The sequence below is a fragment of the Tupaia chinensis genome, unplaced genomic scaffold (assembly GCF_000334495.1).
Source record: "Tupaia chinensis unplaced genomic scaffold, TupChi_1.0 Scaffold000075_1, whole genome shotgun sequence".
Classification (NCBI taxonomy): domain Eukaryota; kingdom Metazoa; phylum Chordata; class Mammalia; order Scandentia; family Tupaiidae; genus Tupaia; species Tupaia belangeri.
The window spans coordinates 1,579,011-1,589,870 of NW_006159535.1; the positions used below are offsets into that span (position 1 = coordinate 1,579,011).

The 10,860-nt window shown below is 43.6% G+C and overlaps 1 protein-coding gene across 1 annotated transcript in view; it reads right to left on the reverse strand.

The window, feature by feature from the left end:
• ESR2 (estrogen receptor 2) overlaps positions 1-3,065 on the reverse strand; it is an 82,093-nt gene extending 79,028 nt beyond the window's left edge. The window contains exon 1 of the mRNA XM_027768343.1: positions 2,641-3,065. The gene's annotated coding sequence lies outside the window, so the exon portion shown is untranslated. The remainder of the gene's footprint in view (positions 1-2,640) is intronic.
• Positions 3,066-10,860: the final 7,795 nt, after the last annotated feature.

Here is a 10,860-nt window from a genome sequence, read left to right on the forward strand (position 1 = left end):
CTGAACACCCTCAGTTTTCAAGACCTGTAACAGTTCAGCTAGGAACGTCAACTATCCAGTTTGTTGGTTCCTCATACATTTGCCACTCATATCCTGGTTACTACCACGTAGTTCTCTACAAGGTGAGTTGTGTATTAAAATACAAGCTCTTGTTTTTCATAGCACAGGACAAAAAAGGAATAAAACATCAATCTCATATATCTTTATTAATGGTGCCAACCAATAACAGGCTCCTGTTTACTGAATTAAATAATGTATTAAACAGGAAAAATAGATATTAGTTTACAAAAGGTTTTTGCATCTATAACATTCAGGAAAACCTAGATTTCAAACCACAAGCACAGATATGAAAAATATTTGGCATCTACGAATGAGTTGAGCACAAACCTTAGCCCCTCTGAAGGTAAAAATTTAAACTTTAACTATCACAATCACTCTATATTATAAATGTCTTCGACTTGTCATTTTCAATTCCTCATTTGCACCTCACTATTTGATAATATGTAATTCGGGTAACTTTCTTAATTCCAAGTAGGAAGTAACTTTTAAATGCTAAGATTATAAAGAACAATATATTCTTAATATTACGTCAATAATTTTAAAGACTCTTGTATATTTCAGTTCAGGATAACTAATGATGCAAACCATAATCAAAGAATTAAACCACAATGGAATCCAAATTTGCTAAGAACTATATTCATTCACCAAATATGGATTTAACACAGTCCCAGTCTCTAGTTTCCCATTTGCATGTAGCTCTGTGCCTCGATTCATCCCAAAATACACAGAATTAAAACAAAAACATCTCAACGCAACTCTTAATAAATAAAAATTTAAAAAAAAAAGGAGAGCAGAGGTTGTTCTTTGGAAAAAAAGCAAAGAAAAGCAATTGCCATGGTTTAAAAAATAGTAAAGAGCAAAACATAACGTCAGTAGACAGATCGGGGATGGGCAGATAGAGAGGATGACTACGAGGAGGTCAAAGGAGACTGGGGGGTCATGAGACTGCTCTATGTCTTGATGGTGGTGGGGTTATCTCTCTATGTACATCTGTCAGAATTCAGGGAGCGGCACAACCAAAGAGGCTAAATGGTACTGGATCTAAATTATACTGCAATGTTTTCCTTACTTATGTCTAATACAATGAGCTAGCCACTAAATTGAGGTCCAACATTGAGTACACAGTTCTCAAGTGTTCTGGATGTTATTATTGAAACTTGCTAGTCAATTGTTAAGGTTTGGGCTTCAGTATCTTATATAATTATTTTCTTATATATGTATTCTATAAAATGACCCGAAACAGCAACTAAAATTATAAGATGTATTTTGAATCATGAGAGAAAATTGCACTGTCTTATTCTTAAAAATAGATATCAATATTTATTTTTAAATTACTAGGTTGAGTGTATTACTAAATTCTATCTTTTCTGTATTACAAATTTTGAGAAATCTAAAAGGTATGCAGATTCATTCAAGTCCTTCAGAATCACTAAAAATGTGTCACGAAAATGTTTTTAATTTCAGAGACTTATATATCTTGAGAAATACTCAAATGTCACAAGAGACTACTTTTGAAATAATGTTTCAGAAATTTATCTATTGCTTCTTGGCCTTTTGGCCGAAACGAAGTGCAGAAAATCATCTAAAAATGCTTGAATATAAAATGGAATCTTAATGCTTTGACACCTGCTAGTGAACAGATCCTTACATTTTGCCACTTCTAGAATGTAGAAACATGCAGACTTTTTTTTTTTTTCAGAAAACATAGAAATTAAAGTATATCATGTTCTTTTCCTAGTCACACTAGGTTTACTTTTTCACTTGTTCACTTTTTAAATAAGAAATGTTTCCCCATACACAAAGGAAAATAGCCACTATAAATACAAAAACTTAAAAGTAGAAATTTCTAATGAAATGTCCATGGAAATAGGAGAAATATAACAAAGGCAAGCAAAAATCTTTCTTCCAACATATGCACCACCCCAAAGCATGTACCACATCAAAGCATAAAGAAAATCAGGTAAAATTGAGTCAGACTCATTTCTATAAAGAAATCTACTCAAATCCGAAGTTTAATTTTTCACAAAAGTATTATTACTTGACTCACTGTTATCCTTCCAATAAACTGGGCTCTGCACGTATGAGTTACACACAAGTAAGGAGCGCAACAAGTCAGACTCATCAACAAAGAGACCAGATTTAATCTAGCTCGGTCCACCCAGGAAAGAAGGCTACCCGCTTTCAAATATGGCTAAGGAATGCGACTCGGACATGCTAAAACACTGGTCCTTTGCCTGAGACGTGGACATCTGGCCAGGCCCGCAAAACTCAAGCATGAACGAGGTGCTCCACTCCTGTTATCACTCCACCCAGAGTGGGAAATCACAGAGGAAAGCCACAGGCATTTTTGTTTTCTTTTAAAAAGATATTTCTACTAGCACAAACCACCCAGAGCTCACAGGCACTAAGTAAGTTAACTTGCCAGTGTTTTGAAAGCAGAAGTTTAACCAAGGCACAGAATTTGTTTCCAAGAGTTTTCAAGATGGTTCGACTTTTTTTTTTCCCCCTTAGAAGTAGGGAGACATTTATTGTTCTCAATACTCCTGGTTTCTCCACGAGATTTCAAACAGAAAATCATACCTTTAAGCCATTCCTGAAGCGAAGGTAACCGCACGGGTCGTGCATTCTCCAAGCGAGGGCACGTGCTGCTCCCGGAGCAGTCAGGTTCACCGGCTCGCGGCGCCCTCGCTGGCCTGGAACGCCAGCCCCTGCCCGCGGCGCGATGCCAGCCGCGGCGCGATGCCAGCCCTCGGCGTGCCAGCTCTCGCCACCTCCTCTCCGCCCTGCAAGTTCAGAGAGGCAGTTCTCTCCGCCTCCGCGCTTCCAGCGGCCTCGGAGCGCGGGAGTGGTGGTCGGAAGGGTTGGCAGCTGGAGAGACTGCAAAGGTCTCGGACGGCTTAACGAGGAGTCTGTTCTTCCTTTTAAAGACCAGGAAGGGGCTGGGGTGGGGGTTAGCTCATGATTCCACGTGATCGCGGAGCCCGCAGCCCGGAGATCTGGGGAAAAGCCAGGTACGTGCGTGGCTATCCACGAAGAGGGAGAGTCCGGGGCAGGGGCTGTCACCCACAAGAGTAATGAAGCACAGGTGCCCTACCCCGAACCCTGAACCCCACTCCCTGGGTCTCGGAGTTAAGAAGTCTGGGTGGAACCTGAGACAGTGCATTTCTAACCAGGTCCCAGAAATGGTGAAACTGATGCTGCGGGTCCAGGGAACGCAATTCGAGGACCACGTCCCTACACTCTGACACACATGGATGCCATTAAATAAAGAAGTCTGACTCTAGAAATCTAGTGGTGAAACTAGAGAAGATTGGATTTGTCAAATCCCAGGCAGCGTCACCTTGTACCACCACCACCACCCTTCCACCCCTCTTGAGGCAAAGCTGTGAACGGGAGGTGGAGGGCCTGGGCTCTGGCCCTCGGGCTGGCCAGGACGGCCTTCCACGTAAGGTCAAAGATTCCGGGTACCTCCTCAAACTCATCTACTGGAAGTAGCAGGGAAAGTCTGGCTGTGATCCCTGGCACCTCTGTCCCGCTCACTCCGCGGGTGAGTACCCCTTGCGACCTCTAGGTGGCAGCCCCAATCCTCTCGGCTCCATCGGGTCTGCCTCTCACCCGCCAGGCGATATCTTCGGTGTGAGGCCTGGGCCCACGTGATAATCACTGAGAAGCACCTGGCTTTAAGGCAGCCACCAATGGCGAAAAGTAAGAGCAAAGCGGCAGATGTTTCACAGGCCTTGATGAGACGCCAGTGCCACATTTGTGTTCATTCATCAACGTAACGGTTACGTTGCCATCACCCACGTGAAAGGAGCGGCATGGTTCTTGATGGTTGTAATATCGAACTCTCATAGAGGAAGGCCGAGGGGGCATGGGAGGGAACGGGTTTGTGTCTGGTTCAGCTACTGGGAGTCTAGCAGAAAACAGCCTAGAAGGATTCCCCTGTGCTCTGGTTTTAACCAGTGAGGTTCACAGGTAGTTAAGACGACACAAAACATCAAGTGCCTTACTTGATAAATGGCAGCAATTGTTACCAAAAGTCTTGCCCACACCCCAAGTCCAGTTTTCATTCAAGCCTAGCATCCTGGTTTCCCTCAATGTATAAGGCACTCTCCTGATCCTTGAAGCAGAGGAGTTAGTTTAGACAAGAGAGCACAGACAGCGAGATCCAGCTCAGTGAAGAACTTTGGAGGATGTGGTTTTATCTTTGCCATTCTCAACTTTCCTCTCCCAGCGTTTCTCCAGATACCCACTATCTATAAGCTCCTTCCTCCCTTCTACACTGGGAGAAAATTTTAAATGATGGGGGCAGGGGAAGCAATTCAGCCAGGCGGTGCTTGCTTGACAAGATATCTCTGGAATGGAAATTATAATGAAGGAAGTGCAAGTATGAACCAACAGGCAGTCAGGATGGGTGAGAAGAAAACTGACATCTATATCAGACTAGCCTGCTAAACACTTGCACTGCATCTCATTTAATCCTTCTACCAGCTCTGTGAGGTAGGTAACAGTGACCTCACTTTTCAGATAAGGAAACTGTTTTAGTATACAGTATGTCAGAAGTCATCTCGGGATGAGCAGATGGTGTAATGGTTACGTTGCTGGACTTCCACGTAGTTGACCGTGGCTCGAGTCCCAGACCCGGCAGCTTAAACTCACGCCGGGTGAGTGCGCATATGTGCCCAAGATCCCGAAAGGAGAATGGAGGAGGAGGGATTGTGGTGTGGCCATCCCCTGTGAGGGGTGATTTCTTGCTTTCTGTCTCTGTCTCTCTCTGTCTTCCCAGCGAGGCATGCACCCTATAGCAAAAACCTCTCTTTAAAAAAAAAAAAAAAGTGATCTTATCTCACAAATCAGTTTATTAAATATGATTTGACATTCCACGTTTTGTGTGGAAATAAACATAACCTGTCTCTGACCTAGTAGCTTAGTGGTGAAAAGAGCCAGATCCCACATGGCTAACTGCAGTTCAAATCCCAGCCCTAGTAGTCTGAAAAACACGCCAGATGTGTGTGCACATGTGCCCCCAAGTCCCTAAGGATAGAGAAATGGAAGAGAAGGGATTGCCACATGACAATGCCCTGCTGGGGTTCTCTCTCTCTCTCTCTGCCCCTCGAACAACAACAACAAAATTTACTGAGCATCTTTGGGCCAGGCACCACAGCAGGCAGCCTTGTATTGTTTGGTTCATTTCATTTTCATATAATCCTCATAAATTCCCTGAGACTGTCCCTGTCTTGAAGATGAGAAAACTGAGTCTCAGAGAGATTTCTTTTGTAAGGTCACCCACATGCATGAGGCTGAATGAAAGTTCCAACTCAATTTTATCTACCTCACTACTGTTACTGTGATGCTTTTCTTATTTGTTGCACAAACAGGCATGTCTTCATGTACAGCCTGATGTTCGATGTAGTTCTGCCAAGTTCTTTTCTAGGCATGACTACCTGTGAGTATATTTATGTAACTTATCCTTTACTGGCTTGGGTTTGACTGGCACCCTCAGTAAACTGACTAAGGACTGGGGCCAAAAGGTGGTATGGTGATTAGGGCACTAGACTCCCACATGAACGTGCAGTTTGAGTCCCATACCCGGCAACTTGCTGTCTCCCTTTCTCTCTCTGGTGAGCACAGCAAATTTGAAAACAATAATTATAATAAAAATAAATTAAATAAATAAATAATTTTTGAGAGTTTTTTTGCTATGGGACGAGTGCACTCACCAGAAAGAGAGAGACGGAGAGACAGAAAGCGAGAAATCACCTCCTAGAGGGGATGGCCATGCCACAATCCCTTCTCCTCCATTCTCCTCTTGGGATCTTGGGCATGCACGCACACAAAACCAGTGTGAGTTTAAGCCACCAGGTCTGGGACTAGAACCGTGGTCGACTACATGGGAGTCCAGTGCCATAGCCATTATGCCAATTGCTAGTCCCAATAAATAATTCTAAAAAAAAAAAAAAAAAATATGTTGAAGGACTTACCCAGCAAGATAGATCTAACCCAGTACCTGGGCACCCAGACCATGGACAAGGTAACTCTGATCTGCAGTTGAACCACCTGCGCAACGAGCATCTGAAGCGAGCTCTTTATAAATCACTCCCATGGGTCTCCTTCTTAGTCTTCGATTTTTATAAACAAACAGGTAAATAACTGTTTGTCCTGTCTACTGTTCCTGAAGGTATTTCAATTCCACACAAACCTCTTGCATACCTTGAGTTTCTGATTTTCTATCCATTTAAACCAAAGACATGAATATACATTCCTGCCCTTACCCCCCAACTCTGATTGAAGCAATTATCTCTCGAGCTAGAAGAGCAACTAGCCCCCAGAGATCCCTGGCAAAAATGTGAACAACCAGCTGAAGAAGAAAATGTTAAAGAACTGTTAGGAATGGTGGCAAATTGTAATATGCAATTTCACAAATGACTCAAATGCAATTCTGAAAATGCAGAATTACCTCTTCTGGCTTAGAATAAGATAATATTAATAACAAGTCATACGGTGTACTATTCCCAGAATTAGGTCAAAAAGGAGATGCGATGTAGACAGACATGGCTTCACAGACTCTAATAAGGCCATCTGATTCAAAAATTTGGTATTTAAAAAATTTTTTTTGACTGAAGTTTTTTCTGCTTCTTGTAAATACATTTTCAAGTTCCTCATTTGGATTATACAAAGTACTAGAAAGGCCTCTATTAATATTATCTCTCTTTTTCTTTCTCAGGCAGGATCTCACTGTGTTACAATCCTCTTGCCTCAGCCTCCCAAGTAGCTGGACCACAGGTGTGCCCTTCATGCCCTGCTCTTTTCAGACAGGGTCTCACTGTGTTGCCCATGCTGGTCATGAGCTCATTATCCTCCTGCTTCAGTCTCACGAGCAGCAGGGACGACAGGCATGCCATTATGCCTGACTTTCTTTCTTTCTTTTTTTTTTTTTGGAAGAGGTTTTTGCTATAGGGCGTGTGCGCTCACCAGACAGACAGAGAGAGACACAGAGACAGAAAGCGAGAAATCACCCCCCAGGGGGGATGGTCACGCTGCAATCCCTTCTCCTCCACTCTCCTCTCAGGATCTTGGGCACGCACGCACACGCACCCAGCATGAGTTTTAAGCCACCGGGTCCGGGACGCGAACCACGGTCGACTACGTGAGAGTCCAGCAACATAGCCATTACGCTAACTGCTGGTTCCCATGCCTGACTTTCTAGGATGGGCCCTGAAATCAAACCCAAGCCTTCCATCTGGCCTCAGCCTCCTGAGCAGCAGCACTAACCAGCACCTGTTACCACAGCTGAACACATTGTCCTTTAGGCCCACATCGCCTAACTCCAAGTAGCAAAATGGCCTTTAAAAAAGACACACACCTGATCTCTTGGGCACAGAAGAAGGCGTTTTCATATATGTATATATACCTTGCTTGACCAGACAAGCCAAACCAAGGAAAGAAATGGTTTTCTTCTTCACTATTTAATCCTTTTCTTTCCTGGGAATTACAGTCAGAAAATGGACTTCTCCAAGTTGGTCATACATTTTCTTAGCAGTCCTCGATGTTTGATATATGGGATCCCAGCTTTCTATCCTCACATTTTTTTGGGGGGGAGGGAGAGATTTTCATTGTAGGGCGCGTGCACTCGCCAGACAGACAGAGAGAGACATAGAGACAGAAAGCGAGAAATCACCCCCCAGGGGGGATGGTCACGCTTCAATCCCTTCTCCTCCATTCTCCTCTCAGGATCTTGGGCACGCACACACACGCGCCCGGCGTGAGTTTTAAGCCACCGGGTCCGGGACACGAACCACGGTCGACTACGTGGGAGTCCAGCGACATAGCCATTACGCTAACTGCTGGTTCCCGATCCTCACATTTTTTTGTCTTTCAAAAAATATCTCCATATATTTTCTTCTATCTGTCCAGGTGCTTTTGCTAACTAATCTCTCCTTGATGGTTCTGCCCACATTCAAGCCATGTGCTTCTTCAGCTTGCTCCCATGTCCTACCAACCACCAGCCACAACGTAGTAAGAGGACTACCACCCTAGGAAGACACTGGCTTTTACTGTTAACAAAGCCTTGCATGGCCACATCATCGGGCATTTTCAAGGCGACCCTGTAATGTTTATGTTATCACCAGTTTGCAGAAAAGGACACTTGAATGTGTCCTGCAGACTTACAGGAACACAGGCATCTGACTTGTGTATGGATCCCAACCTGCCTCCTATGGAGGGTTCAGTTCCTGTGTTCCCAGCACCAAGGTCTCTGGATGTCCACCATGCTGCCACTGCCAGTTTCTCACAGGCTTGCCAGCCAACGCCATCCCTTCCTTCCAGACTACCTCTACCCTTTCTTTTCAAGTCAGTCTAAAATATCATTCAAGGGAGAAAATTCTTGACAGCTTCTTTAGTTATTTTCACTTACATTTTTTTCACTCAATATTATATGTATCCTTTTTTCTTTTTTAGAGAGAGAGATTTTTGTTATAGGGTGTGTGCACTCGCTGGAGAGACAGGGAGACAGAAAGCAAGAAATCATCCCCCAGAGGGGGATGGCAGTCCATTCTCTTCCATTCTCCTCTTGGGATTTTGGGCACACATGTCCACACATCCGGCATGAGTTTCAAGTCGCTGGGTCCAGGACTTGAACTGCAGTTGACTCTGTGGGAGTCCAGTGACGTAACTATTATGCCACCTGCTGGTCCCAACATTATATGTAACCCTTTATACAATACTTGTAAGAATCCTTCCTATCTCATGCATTTATCTTCTTGTGAGAATCCCCACTTAATCATGAAAAACAGTAGTGCCTTAAGTGTCTATCTGAGACGGGGTGGGGAATATGGGAGTGTTTGCTCTCAGATGATGAGAAATTGACAATGATCATTCATTCAGTAGTTCCCTGTAAAGCCTTTCCTAGCACTATTTTACTCAATCCTCAAAACAACCTTACAAGGTAGATTTATGTCTCCATTTTACAGCTGAGAATCCTAAGACTCAGAGTTAATACCTCGCCAACACCACACAGATAGTAAGTAGCAGAGGGTTCAAACCAGATCTGCTTCTAGATGAGGGGAGAAGACAAATGCATAGAAAATAACCTACAATGCCTGTTACCAATAAGTGACAAATGATGCTGGAGATAGGAGAACTTGGGGGACTTTCCTAGGGCAAGACATCATTTTCCTGTGTTTGAGTTCCTCTTAGACGTTTGACATCTCCCAGAGCTCACGGCAGGTCAGACCTGGAGAGCCCTGATGCCCCCTTGGGATCTCATCTTCTTGGTTGTTCTCTGGTTTTCATTGACTATTGTCTTTCCCTCTGAAGATTTTATAAACCTGCAAATACCACATACATAGCAAGCCTTTTTTTTTTTTTTTTTTAAGTCCTGGTTAGTAAACCACTGAGTCACAGTAATTTGTCTTACTATTAGCAATAAAATTAGAGTTTGCCAGTGTTCTCCCTCCAGTCCAGGTGTACTTTCCTCTTACATTGAACTTCCTTTATTGTCCCTAGGAACTCTAGTCCTGCATAGATTAAGAGCATGAATTCTAAAAAGGACCACCTGCTATAGAGCTGATTGAGTTTCTAGGTAGAGAGAAGTGTTAACTTTCCAGGACAGGCTCATGTCTCCCTCTAGTGGCTATGAAGGAATAAGACAAGCCAGATTTCTATGTTTTTTAAGAATTATTTTATTTTAACCTTATTTGTTTGTTTGTTTGTTTGTTCTAATTTGACCAGAGAGGGACAGAGCAAGAATGAGAGCGAAAGAAAGAAAGGGAGAAAGCAAGTCACCAGGTCCAGGACTTGAACAGCGGTTGGCCATGTGGGAGTCCAGCGCCCTCAACCACCATGCCATCTGCCGGCCCCAGATTTCTACATTTTTAAACCGTGGTGATGTGTGTGATGTGCTGAAACAATGTACAGTAGCCTATTCAGCAACTTTCCAAGAGCGGCACAAAATTTCCTTTTATTTTCATTCGTTTGGCATTTCATTCATTCAGGGCCAGCAGCAGTGGTGCAGTGCACATCTGTGGTGCCAGACCCACACGGTAAGGTCCCGGTTCCAGTCCAGAGGTCTCCCTGTACCTGCTGTGCAAGTACACACGTGTACCTGTGACCCAGCCTGGCTGGAAATGGAATGGGGCATGGCAGAAGGACCATGTTGGGGTGCCCATCTTTCTCTTTCTCTCTTTACCTCTTTCTCATGAAAAAACAAAATAAACTCTAATAAATATATACATATATTACATTCATTCATATTTATAATTTACTTACTATGTGCCAGAGGTTGAGGTACAAAGGTGCATAATACCCTGCAATAGTAAAATAAAGAAGGAGAAAGCTCACTATATGCTAAGGTAGGAAGATTATCAAGATACATTGTGAGGGGAAAAATCAGTGCAGGGCAGAATGGATAGTGTACTATTATAAAGGGGGAAGAGCACGCACGCACACACACACACACACACACACTCACATAAAATACCTCCAGAAAACCACACACAATAGTATTAACATTAATTGGTTCCCTCCTGAAGGAGGAACAGAGTGGGAAATAAGGGAATAGTTTTCACTGCATTTCTTTTATAAATTTGTGTCAACCACATGAAAGTATTTATCACAAAATAAACAAACATGGAAAATTAAGGAGATGAAAATGAAAGGGGCGTGTCCTGCACTCAGTGACTTGGGAGGAAAGTCACACGTGGAGATGACTCGCTGTGAGCAGGGCCATGAGAGAAGCATGCACCATGTGCTAGACAGCACGGGCAGGGGCACCGGTCCGGCCTGGCTGGAGAGGAAGCAGGA